This window comes from Spinacia oleracea, chromosome 2 (assembly GCF_020520425.1).
Source record: "Spinacia oleracea cultivar Varoflay chromosome 2, BTI_SOV_V1, whole genome shotgun sequence".
NCBI lineage: Eukaryota > Viridiplantae > Streptophyta > Magnoliopsida > Caryophyllales > Amaranthaceae > Spinacia > Spinacia oleracea.
Genome location: NC_079488.1, coordinates 84,504,270 through 84,529,974, shown reverse-complemented (window position 1 = coordinate 84,529,974; position 25,705 = coordinate 84,504,270). Strand labels below are relative to the sequence as shown.

Genomic DNA, 25,705 nt, shown 5'->3' with positions numbered 1-25,705 from the left:
AACGTTAGACGATTAGAATGCAAGATGACTAGTAGTTCTGTTTCTTGAACTATGTGGACATGGCAATGTCATAATCATTTGCATAGATACTTACTTTGGGAAGACTAGTATCGGACAAGACCTATGAAACTTTACTGTAAGAGATGAAAGTCTGTCATAAGTAAATTTCATTAAATTATTAGACACTAAATCCTCAATACCTGAGTGATTTGAGATTACTTGTTTGAGAACTGGTTGCTTTGACGTTGACCAACCGTCGCACCGTAAAAGGAGGCTATAAAGGCAACGCTCAGGTAATCACCTATCAAACGAAGTCTAATCTCAAGATCGCAAGATTGGGATTGTCCTCCCATAAATCGGGATGAGATGCTTAAAAGTTGTACAAGGCCACTCGGAGAGCTAGAAACTGTGAAATGCATGGCCGTGCTCGGATGAATCATAGGCTATGATTATCTGTTTATTTGATCAGTTGAACTCTGAAACCGAGGAACACCTCTGGACATAATAAGGATGACAACTCTTACCTTATGTTCAAGAGCAAGCATCGAGCGACAAAGGAATTAGGAAATGCACACTTGTCCCTAAGGACAAGTGGGAGACTGAAGGAAATAATGCCCTTGGTCCAAGTATGCATTCTATGTTAAGTCTAATAAATGCGGTTCAGTATTAATTAACAAGTTAATAATTCAGTGAGATCAAGTGAGCTGAATGCCTAGCTAGAGGCCGCTTCAGTTCAAGTGGAATTAATGATATTAATCCACAGCTTACTCTTGACTGAACCCGTAGGGTCACACAAATAGTACGTAAACGGATCAAGTATTTAATGGCATTAAATACTCCATCTATGAATATTCGGAACCGACGGATCTTGGTTTCAGTGGGAGCTAAGATCGTCACAGGCAAGAAATGAATACTCCGGAAATGATGATATTGCCGGAAACGGAAATATGGATCGTATCGGAAATATGAATATTATCCAAGTCGTAGATGTTGCCGGAAACGGAAACATGGTACGTATCGGAAAATATTATTGGAAATGGAAATATTACCAGAATCGGAAATATTGCCGGAAACGGAAATATTGTCAGAATCGGAAATATTGCCGGAATCGGAAAATAATTCCGGAAACGGAAATATTAAATATTTGTTCGAAACGGAAATTAATTCCGGAATCGGAAATATTAAATATTGTTCGTATCGGAAATAGATTCCGGAAATGGAAATTTAATCGGAAGCGTATCGTACGAATTAGCATCGGACGAGGCCTGCCGGACGAAGGCCCAGCACGAAGCCAGGCCGTCGCCCAGCAAGCACGCACGCCACAAGCCCAGCGCGCGCCAAGGCCACGGATGCGTGGGCCTTGCTGCGTGGGCTGCAGCTCGCACGCATGGGCAGTCCTTGTGGCTGCCGTGTGTGTGTGAGTTTGTGCTCATGCGTGATTCCTGAATCTGCAAGAGTCAGTGTATGATTAAATGTCTATTCCTAATTGGATAAATTAATTAAATAGAATTCATGTAGGATTCTAATTCCAATTAATTCGCATCCTACTAGGATTACGATTCCTTTTCCATAACTCTATAAATAAAGGCCTAGGGGTCATAATTTATATACAAGTTTCAAAGTATTCAAAAGTGAGTTTTTTGAGAGAAAATTAAAACACATCTTGCTCATAAAAGTGCCGAATTTTCTAGTACCTTAAGGGCGATTCTAGTTGGTCAATCTTAAGGCGGATCCGGACGTGCTGTGGACTATCTACGGAGGGACGACATTTGGAGTCCTAAAAGACTTGTTCTTGTTCGGTTCGGGCGCAGCTAGGGAGGGCACGCAACAAAGAGTATGCATCTAATTATGCTATATGATTATGTGTAAATAATATGATTCCTGGGTTAATGGTTGTTTCCGCATGATTTATGTAAATGTCATATGTATCATAACCTAACAGTGGTATCACGAGCCCCTTATTATTTTCATAATCTAAATTGCATGAACATGGTTAAATATTACAAATTTGCAAGAATTAAAAGGGGTGATTAATTTTCGTAATTGTTAATTAATTGCAAATTGCGTTTATTTAATTATATGTACGCAGTTTTTCGGCAGTTTTCTCATTACTCATCCGAATTGAGTGATTTTTGTGTCAATTCCGCATGTAAAAGGCCCTTCCATCTGGTTTACGGATCCGAGGCTGTCATCCCTGTAGAGATCGGAACAGAAAGCTTAAGGATCCAGGCATACAACAGGTATGATGGAGTCCATGGTCAAAGCAACGACCAACTTCTGTCCGAATCATTGGATCTACTAGATGAAGCTCGGGACGAGGCCAGAACTCTGAACGCGGCGTATCAGCAAAGAATCAGCAAGCACTACAACCGAAGAGTCAATGCCAGACCTCTAAAGGTCGGCGACCTAGTGCTCAGAAACGCTGCTGCAGTCCAGAAAGGAAAGATCCATGGGAAACTCTCGGCAACATGGGAAGGACCATACATCATCCACTCTGAAAAGAGGACTGGCACCTTTATGCTTAAACAGTTAGATGGAACAATCTTGAAGAACCATTGGAATGCCGATGTTCTCAAGAAATATTTTGTATGATCTAACTTCCTTCCATTTGTAATCCAAGTAAGTCGTTTAATGAGAAGAGGAAAGCCACTGGCACCATGTGTTTCATTAAACATACCCTTGTCTTTTCATTCAATCACTATATCTTTATGCATGCGACTTCGGATCTGATCAATCCGAAGCTAAAATAAACCCGAAGTAGCCATTTCCTGGGGTCAAAAGGCCCAAGAAATAGCTAATTCGAAACAACCAGCAAGGTACCGTCCAGAATCCTCGGATTCGCGGTACCCAGGGATATTCCGTTCGCAAAAATGCCCCGAACAGTTAAAAGAGTTCGGCTCAGATCCATGGATCCCCGAAACTCATAACAGTCAGGCTTGCGATTTCTTGCCCAGGTTTCCGAACCACAAGAAGTCGGAAGAACGGAAGTAGATATAAGAGCTCAAAAGCAGACTCAACAGATCCACGGATCTGAAGAGCTCGGAAGCAGACTCTAATGTCTACAAACATCAAAAGAGCTCAAAAGCAGACTCAACATATCCACGGATCTGAAGAGCTCAAAAGCAGACTCTGAACACATCTACATACGTTAAAGAGCTCAAAAGCAGACTCAACAGATCCACGGATCTGAAGAGCTCAAAAGCAGACTCCGAATACATCTACATACGTTAAAGAGCTCAAAAGCAGACTCAACAGATCCACGGATCTGAAGAGCTCAAAAGCAGACTCCGAATACGTCTACATACGTTAAAGAGCTCAAAAGCACTTAACAGATCCACGGATCTGAAGAGCTCAAAAGCAGACTCCGAACACGTCTACATACGTTAAAAAGCTCAAAGGCACTCTCAAAACCGATCCACGGATCTGAAGAGTTCGGAAGCGAAATTCCAAGGAAATCAAAGATTAAGAGTCCAGAGCTACCGAATCCACCCGCAGAGCCTAAGCAAGACTCGAAACGAGTCTCGGAAAATCTACGGATTGGGAAAGCTCGCAAACGAGGAAACAACTTAGAAAAGCGGTGGATTCAAAAGCAAAAAAAAAAAAACAGATACTTCGGTAATATACGAACCAGCAAAGTCATTTTTTATTTCAATATTTGGGGGGACAAGTACAATTACACCAATTAAAGCTCGGATCAAACCGAGGAATCCTCAAAAATTGAAAGAAAAATGACTTAAAAAAGCTAAATCGGCAGCCATCAACAGACAAAACATCGGCCTACCGAAGTACAAAGAAAGCGAAAAAGGAAGAAATTATTGAAGTACAACGCAGTGCCGAGACAAAAGGGAAGAAATCAACCGCAAGTTCAGAGGTCCTCAATTGGAACCAACCGACTCTGATGAAGACGACTGCTCGAGTCCCTAGGGGACATCACCATCACGTCCCTGAAGAGCAGACGGCGAAGAAGTGCCAGCAGTGGTATCCCCTTCCGAGGCAACCTTCCGAGCTTGCTGCGCTTTAGCAGCTTCTTCGCGCTCCTTGGCAGCGTCGTCTCTGTCAGCCTGACATTCCACCAAGTTATCCTCGGCCTCGAGCCACAGAGGCACATGCTTAGTCCACTTGAAGTCAGGCATATGCTTGGCGAACATTCGGCGACAACCGAGGATCCCCTACCAATATTGGTCTCGACACTGGTCGGCGGTGTACAGCAAGGCTTTCTCCGCTTCGAGCTGGCGAACCTTGGCCTTAAGCTCATCAGCTTCGTGCTCAAGCACGGGGATCCGTTCAAGAGCAGCTGTAAACTTTCGAGCGCTCTCGCGAAGGTTCAGGATGACAGCATCCTTGCTCTGTAGCGCAACATCGAAGCGAGCCTTCTCCTCGGCTTTCTCCGCCTTCAAGGCCTCGTGCTCCCGAGCATCAGCCTCCATCTTCGACTTAAGATCATGAATCCCCTTGCCGAGCAGCTCGAGAGTGCCCGTCTGTTCCCGAGTAAACTCGGCAACCAAGCCCTTTGCTTCTTCGAGCTCGGCAAGGAGAGTGTTCGCCTTCTCATCCAGAAGGGGAACATCATGATCATAGCGCTCCTCAAATCTGGCCAGCCTCACTTCGTCAAAATACTGACATTCCGCAGCGAAGGAAGACCAGAAATGCGCCTACGAGGATGAAAGAAGGAACAGTGAATACAAAAAAAAAGAGAAAGAAAATCACAAGAAAGAAACGATGCTTACCTCGTTCAAATGGAACTGAGCCATTTGAGTAGGGTGGTTCGCCTCCCGCCCAGGGACACGCCAAGCAGGGATGCCCCGAAGCATGTTCCCCCTAGCAGCACTGGGGCCAATCATGGACTCGGGGTGCGCCTCGGTGTCCTCACCCAGAACAGAAGCACGAGCGAACCGAGCCATGGTGTCCCTCACCTTCCGAGGAACCCTCCGGATCGGCACGTCGAAGGAAGGATAGGCCAGACGCTCCAACACCGAAGTAGATGTGGAGCCCAAAGTCTCGCGGAACTTCCTCTTCAGTCCGCGTTGAGAGCCAACCTCCCCACCTTCGGGAACCTCAGAGTCAGCACCCTTGGCCGCCGAAGGATTACCTTCCTCAGCACCCGATGAGGTAAGGTCGACAACCACCTTCGGGGGATCTTGCTGATCATCCCCCTGCCCAGCCGCAGCAGCATCCTCGGACTTGGCAGCCTCAGCAGAGCCAAAGGGGGGGGTCCATTTCAAGCTCCTCCACCATTGGAGTAACATCAGCAACATTCCCCCCCACTGGAGTGAACTCGGGCTTCGGAGGCGAAGGCGGAGTAAACTCCTCGCCAATGGGTTGGTTCACATGCTCATCCTGTACCAAAATCGCCACACTTTTCAGCTTCTGGCCAACAAGCGGAAGCTTACTCTTGAGACTCGGCGGCGGACCCATCTTTCCCTTCTGCCGAGCAAGATAGCGTTCGCCCGCTTCAGCTAAACTGGGATCCGCAGCAACAACCTGCCGAATTCTCTCCTCAGTCAGATAAGGGCGACGGCTCAAAAACTCGAGAACTTCGGGACTAGGGGTTACCTTCGACGAAGAAGCGGATCTCTTCTTCAACTTGGAAGGAGACCTCTCCTTTCTGTGCTTCTTAGGAGAAGCCTCTTTCTCCGAAGCCTTCCTCTTCTTTAGCTTCTTCGACTCCTACCAAAAAAGGGGTGGGGCGGATGAGCAACGACCAAAAGGCCGAAAAAGGCAAGAAGAGTGCGAATGTAAGATCGCTCACCTCGGGAGCGACGAAAGATGGAGGAGACGAAGCAGAGGAAATGACAGGCGCAGCAGCTGTTACCTCTTGTCCCTAAGAAAAATAGGCACCGAAGACAGGGTCAAAATCAAGACTACAAGAACCCACATAGCCGAGGTCTAAACCAAATGAACGAAATAATCAGCGTTACCGGATCAGAGGTAGTTACCAATTCAGGAAGCACTGTCCGCCTCGGGACAGCTTCTCCAGGGTTCTGAGAATCCCAAGGGTCGGCCCGAACGTCTTCCAGATGCGCGAGAGCAAAACTCGAGAACTCGTGATCCTCGAGCTTCGGCAGCCGAGGATTCTGCGCCTTGAAATCGTAGGGAGGGCAACGAACGAGAACCCCTTCGCTGTTGAGATGATAACCAAGCACCGCAGGGTCAACAGCCTTCTCGCCTTGATCTACACAAAAAGAAGAAATAAAAAGATGAGATTCAAAGGGATAAAGAAAGGGGAGGCCAACACCCCAACTGAAGCTAGATCTCAGCAAAGAAAACTTCACCCCTGCCATATATCCTACTGAGACCAGCAGCAGCGAGGATGACCTCCCGTGTGATATAATGCAGGTTCGGAAGCCAATACATCGGCTCCCGAGCCGTCTTGGCTTTAAACCACTCCAGTTGCATGGCGTGGTCAGGATTCTCTCGATCAACAGGGCTAACCCGCGACATCGAAGGGTCCGGCTTCACGAACCACTTCGGCGGGGAGAAGTAGTGAGGATGCTTCGGATGGACGGGAACACGAACCAACATCCATCGCTCTTTCCACCCGTGGACCGAGGATACGTACGGAAAAGCGGTCATATAAAGATCCTCGCCTTTCCGTTTATTCTTGTTGTTGATGGCCCACCAACCAGCCTCGGCATTCGCGTTCCTCACGAGCTCATGCATCTCTTTGAAAACCTCGACTGACGGCTCGTAGCCGAGGTAATCGCACATCCAGCGATACCCCACAAGATGGAGCATGGACTTTGGGGTCAACTGACCCAATGAAACGTTGTACTCCTTGTAGACACCTACTTTTGTCCCCATTCCCGAAAGGGAAAGATTCGATGATGAAAGCATAAATCTCCACTTGACAACGCATCTCCTATAAAATAACGAATCTCCATTCCCCTTTTCATTTCACCCGAAACCTGCTATTTATAGAAACCTGATATTTATGGAAACCTGCTAAAATAGTAACTGCCATAATGGGCAGCTGTTAAAAGTGGCAAGTCATAAAAGATAGAAACCTGTCAGAATTAGGTGTTGCACTCCAACATAAATCCTAAATGAGATAGAAAACTGCGAGAATCCTATTCCTAATATGATTCGGAAATAAGAGTTACGTATTAATTAAAATCCTAACGAGCCTAGAGTTCGTAACGGGCCCAGACGCATTCCGTCATGAAATTGATACGCACTAAAAGACTCGATTAAGTCTCAAACACTACGGATTTCAGGAATCCGAATCTGACTAAGAAAACAGCCCAGACCCTATTTTCAACGCCTGGCTCTGGGCGCCGAAATCTACGGCGCCCAGGCCTGGGCGCTGGAATTACCTGGGTACGTGTTTTTTCCTAATTCTTTGTGGATTAGAACTCTGCAATTATATCTTTCCACGAACTCTTCCCTATAAATACAGCCCCAAATTCGATGTGAAAAGGACACACAATTCATATTCTAAGTATTGACTCCAACCCCTAGCCTAAGCCTCACGCTGCGAAATTGTTCACGCGTTCTGTCGCAATCGATCCATAAATCGAACAGAACATATCCTGTCCCATAATTTGAGATTCGTTAAATAAAAAGGAGAAATAGCAAAGTCAAAGTGGTTAGTTTTCTGAGAACCGTGACGCACCTCTCAAGGGTGCGTCGTAATGTGTCCCTTTTCGATGATTTAATTGCTTTCCTCGCCCTTTTTATGAACTGTTAAACTAATTAAATCTGATTGTTCTATCACGCCTAACAAATATAATATTTTTGGGAAATTGGATTATCATGCTAGGTCCCTTAATGCTATTTAAATCAGATAATCGCGATCGATCTAGTATTATATGTTGCATATTGCTAAAATCAACTCAGATTAGCTTAATAGTTAACGCATGTCCCTTCAATTATTTATGCTGAGCTAGTAAGCATATCCTGCCTCTGGAGTTATCGACGAGCGAGTACTCCTCTCGGTAGTTACAGTCCCCCGAACCCTCAATCTCTACCTTGCGGGTGTATGTTGAGAGATCACCACACCACGGATCACAAGGGAACCTACGGCCGTCGTGGTCAAACAAAATTGCACTCCCTTTATGTCACGATAACCGGGTTTTGTCAGTTTTTCTCATTGTCGTTAAAAACTGAATGGCGACTCCTATATTACTAGTCAATTGGGTGTAAACTCACAGGAAATCCAATTACACTTGATTGAATAAAAAGAATCGTCACACCCACGAGGGACGAGGTCACGCATTAGCCTCGTGCTTTTTCGACCCCCTCACAGTGGCAACTCCGCTGGGGATAGTGAAGGAAATACTCGTGCTTTTAGGTAATCAATATAGCCGAAGGGTGAAACGATCCTACCCCGCGTTTATTTCCCCATCAAGTTGGGACGACCTGAAAATCAGCATACTAATGTGAACGGGCAGAACCGCATAACGAATCTCGGCTCCCTCGGGAGTTGGGACTAAGGATACCTTTTTTCGCCAATAGGAGGGTGCATACGCCGCGCATGTTGCCCACTCGGTACTTGTGCAGGTAGTACACCTATCCTGAACCCAATCGCTCGCTCATTAGGTCCCTCTCGCCTGCATGCCCCCTTGGCTTGCACTTGCGGGTTGGCCTCTTGAGCGAAATTCGTCTGTTGAAGACACTACCTCGACCGGGGCATGTGTTGGATCTACGATAGAAGCGGTACCAAGCCAGGCGCAAATAACTACCCATAGAAGCCTATCATAAACTACATGACATGTTATTATCGCCTCATGATGAACGTTAGTTATGTGTAGCAAAATATGTGATTGTGTGTGACAAACTATCCTAGAAAACCAACGACCTTAAAAATTGCCCAAACATTCATAGACTAATTTGCCAAAGAGTTATACCGAAATACGTGTTCCGCAAACCCGAATGATCGCCACAAAAATAAGCGATGCTCGGGATGGCCTGTAACGAATCCCACAAACGCTGCAACGCGTAAAGGACGTTATTAGGAAAGCACGCAAATCGAAGTCGCATAAACAGAAGTAGACGCAAACAGAAAACGAGAACCAGCCAGGGACGCATTTTCAACGCCCCTGACTGGGCGCCAGAATTTCTCACGCCTCACGCTGGGCGCTGAAGTTGCTGCTTGGCCTTCTGGTCAGGCGCAGCAGCCTCGGTGCCCGCGCAAAAGGAAAATACGTAGCACAAAAAAATGTTCGTAAAAAGAATTGCTACGAGGGCGTAAGAAAAGCACTCGATTTCAAAAGCGACTCGTAAAAAATTAATAACTCTTTGCGTCGTTGTTAGGCCTCCTACGACGACAATGCTCGGCACTAAAAACCGAACATGCTAACAATTATGAATGTCACACGGGCAAGTGTTTCGAAAATCCAAAGAATGACCAAAAGAAAAAAAACTAAAAAGTGTACCAACAAAAGAAAGAGTGAAAAACCAATAGAGAGAGTCGAAGTCTAGACTAAGTAATGCTTGAAACTTTGGGAACCTAAACTTTAGCTTATCTTATGCCTAGGACTGGTCCTGCCACTTGGTGCCGATCAGGGAATCAACGGTTAGTGCGTCTCGAAGATACATCGCCAACATCAGGTTTAGTGACTCCAAGCTCCGTCCGTCGTCCCTTATTTCAAGGATCTCCACTTCCCCAACCTCGATTCGCACCTTCAAACATGTCCATCGAAGATTTGCGAGACCAGATGGTCCAAATGACCCAACTTATGGGCCAATTGAAAATGGAAAATGAAGCTTTAGCGGCTGCGCAAGCCAAAAATGACCTCGATAACGAGAAGAGGATTGAAAAAATGGTCCTACAGCAAACCATGGGGAGCAAATACTTCTCCCTCGATCCTGAACCTTTTCCTGGCAAACTACCAGAAAAGTTCAGTTCATCTGACTTACCAAAGTTCAAGGCCACGGACAACCCCCGTGATCATCTACTGAGCTTTGTGAATGCCATGAACTTGAAAGGCGTGGACAAGTCCATGTATTTACCTGCCTTTCCTTTGTCCTTGGAACCTGTGCCGCTCCAATGGTACTATCACCAGGACCCTAAGCTCTTCCCCACTTGGGAAGACTTTGTCAATGTCTTCATCAAGCAATACTCGTCGAACATGGATTTCCAAGTCACCATGCGCGAGCTGGAAGTTCTCTTCCAAATGAAAAATGAGGGTTTCACAACCTACTTTTCTAGATGGAGGGACCAGGCGGCCCAGCTAATCAATAGGCCTCCCGAAACAGAATTGGTCCAAAAATTCATTGACAACCTGGACCCGGCTTACAGACAACACCTTAGGTACCTGGGACTTGACACTTTCAAATGAGTTTATGATGTGGGAATAAAGATCGAGGACGACCTCGCCAAAACCATACAAAGCAAACCCACATATAAAAACAACACCTATAATCGGGGTAACACATCCCAAGCCCAAGAAGTCCATGATGTAGAAGATACTCCCGCCCGAAGAAGCCCTGGAAGATGGGTCCGAGACCGAAAGTTTGCCCCACTCGGGTCGACTTTGGTACAAGCCTTTGAAAGATTAACCAATCAAGGAAAGTTGAGACCTATAGGCCCCACCCGTGACCCTCCTGTCAAAAGCAAATATTGGGTCGAAGGTACTTACTGCAAATTCCATCAAGGAAATGGGCATGACACTGAAAACTGCTGGAACCTAAAGAATACCATCCAGGACATGATAGAGGATGAAGTGATACCTCTCCCTAAAGTTGGAAAACCCAACAACAACAAGAGCCCACTCGGCTCTTGTCACATCTCTCTCAACCAACCAGAAAATGAGAACTTCGACCCTACGGTGTACATTACACCTCAAGGTGTACCACTCGCTGTGGTCCCTATGGATCAAATCGAGAGAGAAGTGTGCGGTGTGTGGGATGATGATGCTGAAGATATCTACCTATCTCAAGTGTCGGGCCAGGACCTCTTTACTGAAACTTGGCCCGGGTATGCTCTCATTGACACCACCACTCAAGAACCCGAAGTCGATAACCTCACCAGATCAGGAAGAATATACCAGCCTGACATTCGCCCACCTCCTATGGACGATATCCCAGTCAGACAAGCTCCTGAGAATGGACGGAACACCACCGTGGCAGAAGTCATTGAAAATCCTCTTTTGAAACAATTGAAAAGAACCAAGGCTGAAATTACCATCTGGGATCTCATGTGTACCTCAAAAGAACATCGCGAAAAGCTTATTCGCTCACTTGACCTCATCTCAGTGCCTACAGCTATCACACGTAACTCATTGGTTAACCACGTCACGAGAGATGCTGGAGAAAAGGCCATAGTTTTCACTGACAAAGATTTACCCAGGGAGGGGGGTGCCCATAACAAAGCCCTCTATCTAGTAGTTGGATGCAAAGGGCAAAACATCCCCCTAGCGCTCGTAGATAACGGTTCGGCGGTTAACGTTTGCCCGTTGCGAACCGCCCATTGCCTGGGACTAGGAAGCGATGACTTCTAAACCTCCACACAAGGGGTACGAGCCTATGATAACTCTCGAAGGCGTGTGTTGGGAAAAATCAACCTTACCATACAAACCAGGCCTGTGGCACGCACCACGGAGTTTCAAATAATCGACATCAAGCCCACTTTCAACCTCCTATTGGGGCGACCTTGGCTCCATGACTTAGGAGGTGTGGCTTCTACCCTGCACCAAATGGTTAAACTTAACCATAACGGGGTAATACTAGAAATCCGCGCCCCTCCTCTCGACATCAGCTGTACTATGGTTGGAACGGCCGAAACTGCAGATGACCTTTATGGGTTTCAAATGGAAGAAACAATCCAGTTCATTGAAGACTATGATCCAGCATTCCTAGACCCGCATGCATCCCGGGTCATCCCTAGAATGCTGCTAGCTCAAGGTTATTTCCCAGGAACCCCATTGGGCATAAGGAAGAAGGAATGCACATTCCATCCTTTACCCAACAAATCTACTCCCTTTGGCTTAGGCTATGAACCAACGGAGGAAGATATTGTTGACCGCCTGTCTAGGCTACGCCTTAACAAAGCCAAGCAAACCACCCTCCTTCCCCCGTATCAAAGAACCCTTAACGGGATGTTCGTTCGGGAAGGAGAAGAACACCCATGCTGTGATTTCCCTGAACCCTTCGTTCAGGATGGCTTGCTAAAACCCGGATTTGAAATTTTCCATGACTGCCACACCTTGGATGAGGCACCCCACCTCACCAAGACTAAAACAGCTGAAATATTGGACAACCAGGCTCTATGGACATTGTTTAACGAATCAAGGCCTATGGAGAACGAGACTGTGATGACTACCCTAGCTTTACAAGATGAAGGTTTCGATCCAACCCGGTTAATCTCTCCTGCATCAACACTAGAAGAGGTCGAGAACGGATGGGTGAAGACATATCAGTGGGTCAATGCAAAAGGAATGGAATTCAAGATGAGTACCGGTGAAGGACCGAAGTTTTATGAGACTAAACCCCAGGCTTGAGCCACATAGAGCACCATTAGTAAAAAGCGCCTAGTAGTTCTTTAGATTGGTAGAAAAAAAAATAGAGACTTTAGATGGTCCTAAGGCCCCTTAGAATATAGGTCAGTTTTATTTCAGTGTGTTTTCCTTACTTTCCGAATCAATAAAGGCGTAATATTTCTCCTAAATTTTTTTTATTCTAACACTAAATAAAGCACCAAATGTACTTGCAAAATACAAAAATAAAGAGGCGGCCCACTCTAGGCCCAACAAACAAAGCCCACTCGGTTTTGAAATAGTGCCATGGGAGCCAATTCCCGAAACCCACAAAATAAACCGCACCATCCCATTCATATCCCCAAAACATAAAAGTCAACCAGTGTAACCATAAAAATCAACCCATACAACCCAAAGAAGTCAAAGGAAATCAAAATCAAAAACGAAAGCAAATGTTGCTTAAAAGGGGAATTAATAAAATATAACCCCCACCAATCCTTCAAAAACGACACGCACCTCAACCCACCTCAAAAGCCTACACAAGGATCTTCATAACTTCCGCACCCTAACTCCATTTTCAAAACTGTTTCGAGTCACGAATAGAAAAAATTAATCCGGACAAAAATGCATTTCACGCTAACAGCCAAAAAAGCCTCCAAAATAGCCTCAAAATTGACTTTAAATACGAGCAAAAAATCAAGGCACAAAAAAAAAGAAATAAATGCAAGAACATGTGAAGCAAAGCGTCAAAAATTGACCGCCCAATTCATTTTCAGCGCCCAGGGCTGGGCGCCGAAATCTTTGACGCCCCAGCCTGGGCGTTGAAACTCTCTATCTGCCAAAAATTTTCTTTTCAGAAGTGCTCGTCATATTATCCGCACACAACGGAAAAATAACGAACACTTGGGGGGTACAGTACGTATCCAAATAAGCTTACCAAAAATATAGCCATATAAATTAGTCGAATTTCATTTTGTCGCGACTTATGGCAAAAAACGGCAGATGAAAATAATGATAATACTTCACTCATTTGACCGATTAAGTAATATGCTTCCACCTCAGGGCGTATCTACCGAAATCCGGCATACTAGAACTTATTCTAAAGCTAGAACTACGCGGACCTGATTCTGACAAGATACGTAGGCAATCCTTACCAAGGATTCGGTCCAATAAAAAAAAACATATTCTTTGTGCAAAAAGTTTTAGACATATAAAAACATAAAAAAGAGGAGAGACAAAAATAAATGAAAATGAAAAATAAAAATACGCCTTTATTGAAAAAAAAAAAAAAGAAGGAAAACAAAGTGCTAAGAATAAAAACAAACACAACCGAAATAAATAAAGGGCACCTACACCCTAGCAAGAACTACACTACTCTAGTTCTTCCGGATCATCAAATAAAGTCTTGTAGAGGGCAATGTTCGCAGGATCCACCCCCACAGTCTTCTGCGCTGCCCCAATATCAATCTCCATAAGAACCGGCTCCTGGACACTAACTTCCAAAGATGCCAAGGCTTCAGAAACATTCTCAGTTATAGCCCGCTCAGCCTCAAGGGCACAGACAATGGTGGGAGAAGGATTATTATCATCAACTAGACTAGCCACTGTTTCTACAGGCGGCTGAGCCTTCCTAACCCATACATTGTTCCGGCGACGATCTCCGCGAGAGCTTGCATTTCTTCTAGCAACAGCAGGCCCCTTCATGTTAGGCATCTTTTTAGGCCTGAAACTGGAACGGGGAGGAACTTCCTTTTGCTTTCGATCAGGACGAGCTTTCACAGTCTTAATACTATAGGTACGAGGTTTGGCAGAATCAGGACCCTCATACCTAACATGAATACGAGGTATCAAAAGCTCAGCCGGCTCCCCATTTCGAGCCTCGGTCCTCACATCTTTATCATCGGAGCTCATCCACAACTTGTAGTTTTCCAAAAGACCCACAAAGCCATTTGTAGCTACGGCCCAACGCGGGAGACCATCATAATACTTAGCCCTTGCTAGAACCCGTGCTTGCGAAAAGGCCGCTACCTTAGGTGGTACCGTATCAGAAAAAGGGATAGTATGCCTTAAACCATATTGACGCATGACTCGGTAAGGGAAAATATAAATGGGACGAGATAGACCCAACAAAGAAACATAAACCGATACATCAGAACCCCCTGTCATAGTAGTCAAACCCCACCATGGTACCACCCACTTAATAGAACAAATGCCATAAGTAAAAAAGGAGGTCCATTCGGCCTCGTCCTGGCCTTGTTGCAAGTATTTTCGGTTACCCAAGGCTATAGGGCGATAATGTTTAGGATCGGCAGGAGCTTCCAAAAGTCTAAGCCGTTCCACGAGCCAAATCTGCAAAAAGCGGGCACGATCAAAAAATAATAAAAGAAAACGGTTCCTGGTGCGCAGTTTCAACGCCCAGGACCAGGCGCCGAAAATTCTAGCGCCCAGCCCTGGGCGCTGAAACTCATTGTGTACGCAAAAAAAAACGTGTATACGTGCGCAAGGAAAAGTCGATTACCTGCAGTAATAGGGGGCTTCCCTTAAAATGTTCAGATTTGGCATCCTTCTTCAGCTCATCCGCACTCAGCAAAGTCTCGGCAACAACCAACGGCATAATAGAATAGCAACTTTCCATCTGGCTAATCAAGGGGATCAACCTTATGTCACCGAACGCGCCATTGTTATTCGATAGCAAATAGTGATTCAACAAGCAAAATACAAGGGCTCGAATATTCAATTTCTGTTTGGTCATATTGTTACTAGGCCTAAAGTGATGTTTTACAAGTTTTGCCAAGTTAACCTCGTTACCTACAACAATTTCAGCAAACATGTTATCATCTAGTCCTAGGAAAGCCCCTATGGTTGTTTTACCCTCTTCAATAGTGCCAGGGGTAGCAGGAGTAGCATTAGTAGGATAACCAAGGATCGCAGCAAATTCATCTGGCAAAGGACATATTTCGTTGCCCCGAAAGGCAAAAACATGATGATCGGAGTCCCAAAAGCTTAGGTCAGCATGCAGAAAGTTATAATCAATATTAATTTGTTGTAAGCCTAAAAGTGCCTCTAAGTGGTATTCTTTTAACAAATCCTTTTCTGTGGGAGTAAGGGCCCGTAGCCAACGCCTAACAGTCCGTTGGAGTGAGAAAGTAGGGATCGACATGGCAAAAGCAATGAGTAATTAAAACACAGCAAAAAGGGAGAAAGAAATTGAGAGTGGTGGAAAATAAGGACGTATCTAGCCCCTATATATAGCTGAACGCACCCAGTGACATCCTGATCCCATTCGGAAACGTGTTAGGAAATCCAAAAGTCAAATATCACCAGGAAAAGACTTCCAACGCCCATGGCTGGGCGCCGAAATGTTTAACGCCTGGCCTTGGGCGCTGGAAATGCAGCCTAAGGCCCAGATTTCACAAAACGCGGAACAGGAAAGGACTTAAAACCGTGTTGCTAAACACGAGGCCCTATTGCAAGTAGGATCAAGCCCAAAGCACCTTTAGCTCCCAAATAAGCAAAAAAATAAACATTAAAACTTGGTCGAAACTTAGACTTGTCTCAGAAAATGCTTATGTACACTTTTCAAAAACAAATTAAATATCATGGTCATTCTTCGAAACACCAAAAATGTGTGTCGTTAAGTCGTTGGTTTTCCAAATAAAAAATGTTTGTCTGTCAAAGGATTAATCCGGGCAAAGCTAAAACCGGATGTCGCCTGAAAACTAAAGTCGCACTCCACGGCTTCTCTAAAGTAGCACACTACTATAAAAGGTCGCTCGCACATACGAGCATGACCCCAAACATGATTACAAGATGCGAAAAACGACCGACGAGCACTAGTAGAAAAAATGCCATTTGCAGCAACCCATTTGCAACTCACGCGATTACTGATTGCTACGAAAAGCCTATGGTCAACGCGAGTCAAATATTTAATGATCTTTTAGCAACCTATATGGGCTCAAAACGCTGCGAATTAATGAAAAAAAATCAGAAATTTAACTGCAGCGTGGGGGGTCTGTGGTTGTTGCGAATAAGTTGCATACTTGCAACTTAGTCTTGAAGTGGGCTCGCTGTGAATTATCTTTTCATCTCTCTCTCTCTCTCTCGCCCATTCACAGTCCCGACCTCAAACCCTAGCATCTCCTCTCTCTCTCGCCCCTCTCTCTCTCTCTTCTTCAGATCTAACATTGCTAAGGTTGGAATTCCGCCGTTTTCACTGTTGTTCGAAGGAATGTTGGCGTTATCATATGAAATTGAGCGAATTTGGTGCCGATTTACACTCTCATCAAGAATTCCAGAGTAGGAGAAGCAAAGCCACACGAGTTGAACCACGATTCTTCCAGTTTGTTGCATAGTAGGCAAGGTAATATCTCTCTTTTCGAATTTTTCATCGCCGTCTTTTTCTAGGGTTTTGTCTGCATTTGTTTGGGGTTTTTCTAAATCCCTAATTTCTTCAACTTTTTGATGAATTCTGGTTGTTGAATGGTGTTCAGGTAATAATTGGAAACTAGTGTGACACTGAAGGGTACTACTTATTCTTTTACCTTCACCTCGTCGATTGCGGTAAGAATTCGATCCTTAAACTCTTAGTTTTCTTCGAATTTGTTTGATTAATATTTATCTGATGTGATTATTTTTAGGGTTGATTTGTTGTTCTTCATTTGATTTGTTAATTTGATGTAAATTTCTGGGTTTCTGTTGGTTGAGAGATTGGTTTAGGTCATTTTAGGTTTGTGATTAGGACATAATAGGAGTCAACACCTTAATTCGTTCCTCCTGCATCTCAAGTTATTTCGATTCCTCCTCCTCTCAGAAACAAAATATTCTGAGGGAAAATGTGTGAAAGGAACTTTCTTCTGGTTCCTTGTGTATTTTCTTGTTGTTGGGAGTATGGATGATATTGTTGGGCTTCGGAATTTCAGATTTTTATGCTTCATTGTCGTTTGTAATAGGACTTTGTTGCATTACTTGATTGTGGCTTAGGGTCTTGGTTTACTAGTTGTTGATATAGATTTTGTATTTATTGGTTTCTGATTGTAGCTAAGCTACTGGATTTTGGTCAATTTTTTTGGATCTCTTAGTTAATTGACCTCTCTATAGATGTGATTTTATGGCTGAATAAAGTCAATGGATGTTTATGCTTGTTCATGATAGACTGGTCCTAAGTTGGCTCGGTTGTTATAAGAGGTTGCTTGAGTGTATCCTAGGAAATGGCATGAGAGGTTGAACCCTCTGATCTTAATGTGGTGGATCGCCTAACAATTGGGCTTAAATGTGTTGGCATAGACGTTAAACCCCTAGGACAATGTCGCAGGACTACAATTGAGTTAGAATTTCTGTAGCCTCTCATTTTCTTAGAGGGCTGGGAATACAAAAGTTGAATGTTCTGATCGTGTTTCTATCAACCCGCGTCTCCAGGTTCCCAAGTTTCCCCGTGGCTCTTCATTGAAACTTGATCTTTTTTTTAATCATTTATACCTACCTACCTTGTCACTTATTAGCCTTAGTTCTCTACATAGTGAGCATGGTTGTTGTGATCCAAGTGTCAAAACCTGGATATGATCCTTTGGCAAGAGTTTATGCATCGCTCTGCAACTTGCAAAACTATGATGTTTACATTCATTTTCTTCTTATTTTATCATTTCGTGCCTAACTTTTAGTTGTTATTACTGTACTTATTACTGTTGTTAACACTCAAATGCGTGTATATATTGTTTTTTATCCAGGAGTTTCTACTGCTTTTGCGTCAAAAGACATCCTTGGTAATGTTCTTGGTGGATTGTCTATGCAATTCTCAAAGCCCTTTTCATTTGGAGATACAATCAAGGTATGATGTTAGCCTCTATTCCAGTGTTCTACTCCATATTTAAATAGATAATTACTCCTTGTCCGAATATTACCTTCCTTATGGTGTAAACTGATTATAGCAATGTCCTTTGTGTTCAAGATACTAAGTCATTACAGCTTCTTTATGGTTTTTCTTTTTCTCTCATTAGTGTTTTTTTGTGGTTTATTTTTGTGCCCTTAATTTTTTGTTTCTTATTCTTTGTAGGCTGGATCAATAGAAGGTCAAGTGACGGAGATGGGTTTAACTACAACTTCGTTATTGAATGCTGAAACGTTTCCAGTAACAGTTCCAAACTCTATGTTTTCTAATCAGGTGAAATCTTCTTTTCTCCATTTGTTCACTTTTGTTTTTGACTTTGCGATTTTGCATTAGTAAATAATATTCCCTCAGTATTATGTCATTATCTTTAAGGATACATTGATACCTGTACATAAATAGCTTATAAACATAATCATGGTTGGAGTTGTACACATATTTTATGTTTATTTTTAAGTCGTTGTCACATTTGCAGGTCATCGTTAACAAGTCTCGAGCTGGGTGACGTGCTTATATCAGTAAAATTTCATTGCAGTTCGACAATTTGGAGAAAGTTCCTCAGATTTCAACTGACATAAAGTCAATGCTAGAGTCATATCCCAAAGTTTTTTTGGGACGTGAGGCTCCTTACTGTTATCTCTCTCAAATTGATAGTTCATATGCTGAACTGACTCTTGGATGCAATCTCAAACAACTGGTACTTTCCTTTCACTCTAATCTGAATGTACCTTATTAGTATTATTATCATTTAGCCAATACAGGATCAGGTGCATGCATTGGCGGATCTTGACTAAATATCTTCCGAGGGCCAAGAAAATTTAAACATATGATTATCATAGAAAATTACATTGATCTTAATTAATAATTAAAAAAACATAACTATTGAAAATGGGGTATTATTTATGAAATTGATTGCTATAAAAACAAAATAAGTGAGCTCCTGATAAATTGAGTGTACACTTGAAATATCTGAAATGTCCTCACATTTTATATACTCGTTTGAAATGATGGTCGTATAGGTTAGTTTTGAAATTTAAGACACTCGTTTTGTGCATCTAGTATTAAATAATACAACTCTTTTTGACATTACTAGTAATATACGAAGTACAATAGTAGTAATATACATTTCAATTTTTTTCGCACGAATAGTGACATGTATTCGTGTGAAATTGTGAAAGCATGTTTGGTGTTGATTGCCACAAGAAATTGTAGAAAAGGGAAAGAGATGGTAGGAGAGACAATATGTCATTTCCTATAATAGTTGAAATTGTAGAAAAGGGAAAGAAATATCAGTAGTAGTCTCTGAACTTTAAGTTTTAGCCTGCTATTTCTTTTTATTATTAAATGTTGTTTGCTCTTAGACTCTTGGTCACCCTATTCAAAGCTTCACTAGTAGAAAAAACCTCATTAGCAACCCTTCATTCGCAGCCTTCACTAATTGAGATCGGTGCAATAACTTACGGTCAACGCGGGTCAATGAATAAATGAGGAAATCGCAACATTGTTTTATCATTAAACGCTGGGACTGTTTGTTATTAAAACTAAAACTAATTATCACAACGCGGTTTACCAGGATTTGCTGCGAATAATCCTCGAGATCTAAATCTAATTCCCTCAATCTCTCGTATCCCTCACTGCCTCTCTTTCTCTTTCCTCTCTGAGCTTAGATCTAACGCTCATACTCTTCTCCATTACATATTCATTCTGAATCAAATTTCATTCCTAGATTTCCTTCTACTTTGTTTGGTGATTTTGGTTATCAATTTTACTCTACTAGATTTTCTTGAATTTACAGAAAAAATCTCAAACGAAGGAGAACGAAAATTACGGAGAAGGAGAACTCGCTGCTCTCTACCACGGCGAGTTTCCGAATGCCGATGCTTCCAATGCCGCTGCTATCAAGGATTCTAAATCTCAGGTTTTTTCCTCTTTCTCTCTCCTAAACCTTATTCCCTTTTCAGATCGTCTTTCCGCTAATTCATTGTTTGTTTTGAATAAATTGAAATAAATTCTTGAAAAGTACCCGGAAGAGGTTGGATGAACTTGTAGATGAAGCTGGTGTGCCTCGTTAAATGCAGGGGAAATTCGAGCATGAGATGGGGATTCCTAAAGGGCTAAAGGTGTGTAGTTTTTGGAAAATTTTGTTTCCATTTAATTGGTGTTTCGTTGTTTGTCTGGTTCGTTAGGTAATTTATTAATGAAAGAGCATTTTGAAACTAGCTAAGCTTTGAGTGAGTGATCCCACACTCATAACTGACATGATAAGAGTTTTTTCTCAACTTTTTAAGAGGGGAAAGGGGATATGCACGAAGTTTATCTATCACTGTGTATAAGCTGCTCACAGGGGAGCTCGTTCTTGCTTTAAGCTATTGATAGAAGTCCAGAATGCACAAGGATTCAAGGATTGTATTCCATTATATTGTCTTCTATATTTGCAACTAAAAGCTTCTTGTTGGCTTTGTAATACTGAATAATAGGAAGTCTGGTTGTGTATGATGTGTGTGTTGTTCATGTGAAGTGAGACTAAGATCGTGACTCTTTATCCTTCACTTGTGAGAGAATTCTGAAGCTAGCTAAGCTTTGGCAAGAAAATCGAGTATTTGTTATCTATTCATTTAGGGTGGGTGTGTTGGGGGGATGCGTGGAATTAAGCTAATCACATGGGAGTTGGTTCCTACTTTATGCTATTGGTAGAACTCTAGGATGACGAGGAGTGGAGGATTTTGCTCAATTTGATTGTCTTCTATATTTGCAACTGAAAGCTGCTTGTTTTTCTAATGCTGAATAATAGGAAGTCTGAAGTCTGCTTATGTATGATGTGTGTGTTCATGTGAGGTGATACAAAGGTTATGACTCATTACTCGAACTCGATGTATGATATGTCAGTTTTTCACTTGTGTCCAGGCGGCACTTTTGCCTTGTACTCATTGCTATGCCGGCATGCAAACCTTGGTGTTCTTCATACCGATGAGAAGTTATCTGCAATATATCTATTGAGGGATCCGAGCAGACAGCAAGGATTTCTGCCTTCAAGCTACCATTTGAAAAGCATGAAAGATTTCATAAAGCGTTGCTGATCTTTGTGGTTTCCTGCATCATTTTGGTAGTCCTGCTTTCTCTCCAACATCATGGAACACATAGGGTTTCTTTCATGTTTGCACCAATTGTTTTAGCATAGCTCCTTTGTATCAGCAGCATCGGTGTTTGTAATATTATAAGGTGGTCATTTTGTGTTTATTGATTTAGTCAGGTACTGAGTATTGTTCATCGGATTGTTTTAATTAGGATAGAAATGTTGATGTAATATCTAGATTGATTGAATATCAACTGTTGGTTTGGCTTAGAATGTGATGGTGGCTTGGTGTTTATTGCTATAATCAGACGGTGGGTGATTTTTTTTTTTGTAAAATAAATTTACTATTTGCAGCGCGCATCGTTGAGTGAATGCTGCGAATAGTGTTAGAAATGTAGCTTTGAAACCTCTTTTTGCAGCGCCTGTGTACTGCAAGGGCTGTGAAAAATGGACAATTTGCAGCGTATGTGAAACACCATGCGCTGCAATTAATGGTTTTTTGCAGCGTTTTAGTTCGCTGCGAATAAAAGTCTACTATTTGCAGCCATCACAATTGCAGCGCTCAAAAACGCTGCAAAAAGCCCCTTTTATGCGCGCTGCAAATGATATTTTTTCTACTAGTGGAGCCCCAGTGCTTGGGGGCTCGCGAAGAAATATACTCCAACAAGGAGCGCATAATCAAAATCACATTCCCGGACTACGCCATACACCATCTCATGTTTGGATATCTCAAAAAAAAAGTGCAGGTTCGACCTCAGAGAAGGGTCGTCATTGACACTTATGCATGGTCCTCTGATCAAAGACCAAGTAGTGGCAAAAATCGAGCCGTAAAGACTAGCTAAAAACCACGAAAGCAGACGGTCGCAAGACAAAGGTCCGTCTAAACCCGTTGTCAACCCACGTTCAGGTTACAACTAAATCCGAGCATCCCTCGAAAGAATTCGCTCTTGCAAGAATAAATAAAAGAAATTCTCAAAAAAAGAAATCACAATGAACAAAAAATAGAGACTTGCCCACCTCAATCAGGCAAGATCGCGCCACAAACCACGCAAGTTCCAAATCAAGGAAAAAACGAATTCAGGGATGTCCACCCTTAGCGGACAGGGCTCGCCCACCTTCAGTGGGCGGGGTCTGCATCACTAGCCGCGCAGGTCCTCAGTTTTCCAAAAATGAAAATTTCAAAAGTCAAAAATGAAACAGGCTCGCCATCTTTAGCCGGCGGGGTCTGCGTCACTAACCGCGCAGGTCCTTAGTCGCTGCAGCGATAACTTTCTTTGGTTTTCCGTTTTTCCCAAAAACGATGTGAGTAGCCTTTGGTTTTCCGTTTTTCCCAAAAACGATGTGAGTAGCTTTTGGTTTTCCGTTTTTCCCAAAAACGATGTGAGTAGCTTTTGGTTTTCCGTTTTTTCCAAAAAAGAGCGATGTGAGTAGTTATTGGTTTTCCGTTTTTTCCAAAAAAGAGCGATGTGAGTAGCTTTTGGTTTTCCGTTTTTTCCAAAAAGCGATGTGAGTAGTTTTCCCTTTTTTCCAAAAATTAAAAGATTGGTTTTCCGTTTTTCCAAAAAAGAACGATGTGCTCGATTTTCCTTCGTTTTACGTCCCATAAAAACAAGGGGGTTTTCTCGTTTAGCTAACCCTGAAAATGAGAATCTTTAAAAACATTTTTACCTCGTGGTTGGGCTTGGCCAGGCCCAATTACACTTTATAGCTTTGATTTCGAAAACATCTGTAGCTACTCCCAATGACAAAGTGAGGGAGTTTCTACGCCTCTTTAGATACTTCCAATGACAAAGTGAGGGAGTATTCTATACTATCCGTTGACAAATCCCAATGACACGTGAGGGATATGTCGACATTTCAAGTGATGACCCTTAAGTCAAATGTTATCACTCGGGGGCTCGTTAGACCCTCGCAAAACAGGTCACATACACCATGGCTTGTGTGACGCACTCCGTCTAGTACTTTGACCATCGTCTTACTCCAAAAGTCAGTCAAAGTGGGGGCTAACTGTAGACACCTACTTTTGTCCCCATTCCCGAAAGGGAAAGATTCATGATGAAAGCATAAATCTCCACTTGACAACGCATCTCCTATAAAATAACGAATCTCCATTCCCCTTTTCATTTCACCCGAAACCTGCTATTTATAGAAACCTGCTTTTTATGGAAACCTGCTAAAAATAGTAACTGCCGTAATGGGCAGCTGTTAAAAGTGGCAAGTCATAAAAGATAGAAACCTGTCAGAATTAGGTGTTGCACTCCAACATAAATCCTAAATGAGATAGAAAACTGCGAGAATCCTATTCCTAATATGATTCGGAAATAAGAGTTACGTATTAATTAAAATCCTAACGAGCCTAGAGTTCGTAACGGGCCCAGACGCATTTCGTCATGAAATTGATACGCACTAAAAGACTCGATTAAGTCTCAAACACTACGGATTTCAGGAATCCGAATCTGACTAAGAAAACAGCCCAGACCCTATTTTCAACGCCTGGCTCTGGGCGCTGGAATTACCTGGGTACGTGTTTTTTCCTAATTCTTTGTGGATTAGAACTCTGCAATTAAATCTTTCCACGAACTCTTCCCTATAAATACAGCCCCAAATTCGATGTGAAAAGGACACACAGTTCATATTCTGAGTATTGACTCCAACCCCTAGCCTAAGCCTCACGCTGCGAAATTGTTCATGCGTTCTGTCGCAATCGATCCATAAATCGAACAGAACGTATCCTGTCCCATAATTTGAGATTCGTTAAATAAAAAGGAGAAATATCAAAGTCAAAGTGGTTAGTTTTCTGAGAACCGTGACGCACCTCTCAAGGGTGCGTCGTAATGTGTCCCTTTTCGATGATTTAATTGCTTTCCTCGCCCTTTTTATGAACTGTTAAACTAATTAAATCTGATTGTTCTATCACGCCTAACAAATATAATATTTTTGGGAAATTGGATTATCATGCTAGGTCCCTTAATGCTATTTAAATTAGATAATCGAGATCGATCTAGTATTATATGTTGCATATTGCTAAAATCAACTCAGATTAGCTTAATAGTTAACGCATGTCCCTTCAATTATTTATGCTGAGCTAGTAAGGATATCCTGCCTCTGGAGTGATCGACGAGCGAGTACTCCTCTCGGTAGTTACAGTCCCCCGAACCCTCAATCTCTACCTTGCGGGTGTATGTTGAGAGATCCCCACACCAGGGATCACAAGGGAACCTACGGCCGTCGTGGTCAAACATAATTGCACTCCCTTTATGTCACGATAACCGGGTTTTGTCAGTTTTTCTCATTGTCGTTAAAAACTGAATGGCGACTCCTATATTACTAGTCAATTGGGTGTAAACTCACAGGAAATCCAATTACACTTGATTGAATAAAAAGAATCGTCACACCCACGAGGGACGAGGTCACGCATTAGCCTCGTGCTTTTTCGACCCCCTCACACTCCTCCAGCACACGGGCGATGAACGGATCCAAGGGAAACCGAAGCCCGAAGTCGAAGTGGTGGAGATACACAGGAACGTATTCCGCCGGAGTACGAGTCACCCTCGCATTTTTCTGCTTCGGGAGCTCGCACCAATAGCCCAAGGCATGTTGAATGCCATATAAATCCTCGGCAAGCCGATGATACCTTCCTTTCTTGGCATCCACCAGCCACTTCCCATCAACTGCCACTCCATCAGGGCCAGCGATCTCGGACTTATCCTCGTAGAGGCTAGCAAGCCTCCCCAAGGGATCAGCCTCCTCCCACCGCCTCGGAAAGAGCGAGCAGACAGGGAAACGACCCTCACGCCAGCCCCCTGACTTGACTCGGCACGAGCTTCAATCCCCAAATTCTCTTCGGCACCAGCCTCAGGAGATGTTGACCTCGGTCCTTCGGAAGCAACCCTATCCTCCTCCCCACTAGAGGAGGACACCACACCAGACTTCTTCTTCCACCTTCCCCCAGGCATGGCAAACACAGGGAACGCCGAAGATTCACAGAAAGGAGTAGAAACAGAAAAAGGCGAAAACGGAAAACAAATTACCTTGCCGGAAGCGGAAATTGCTGATGAAGTGAACGAAGTAACGTCCCGAAGCAAATTCGCAATGAATATGCAAAGATCTGAAGAAAACACCCAAAGAAATTGCCGGAATTCTGAAGATATGAAAACGTTTGAGTGAATAAAGTTTGAAATGAAGAAAAAGATGCGGTATTTATAGGCCACGTCCTAAAAACCGCCCAACTTCCGCTCTCCACACTTGTCACTCATCCACGAACCCGCATCATCTTCCCCTCGAAAAAGAGAGGACCTTTGGACTTCCCACAGTTGGAAACCCACCCATTTAATG

General features: G+C 43.3%; 1 long non-coding RNA gene across 1 annotated transcript; it reads left to right on the top strand.

Annotated features, from left to right (window-relative positions):
• Window positions 1-16,444: 16,444 nt before the first annotated feature.
• On the top strand, window positions 16,445-21,677 carry LOC110799246 (uncharacterized). Its single transcript, XR_002536348.2, has 8 exons — window positions 16,445-16,776; window positions 16,907-16,976; window positions 18,140-18,240; window positions 18,466-18,573; window positions 18,773-18,994; window positions 20,093-20,215; window positions 20,318-20,417; window positions 21,202-21,677. It is a non-coding gene; the product is annotated as an uncharacterized lncRNA (long non-coding RNA).
• The last annotated feature ends 4,028 nt before the right edge of the window (window positions 21,678-25,705 follow it).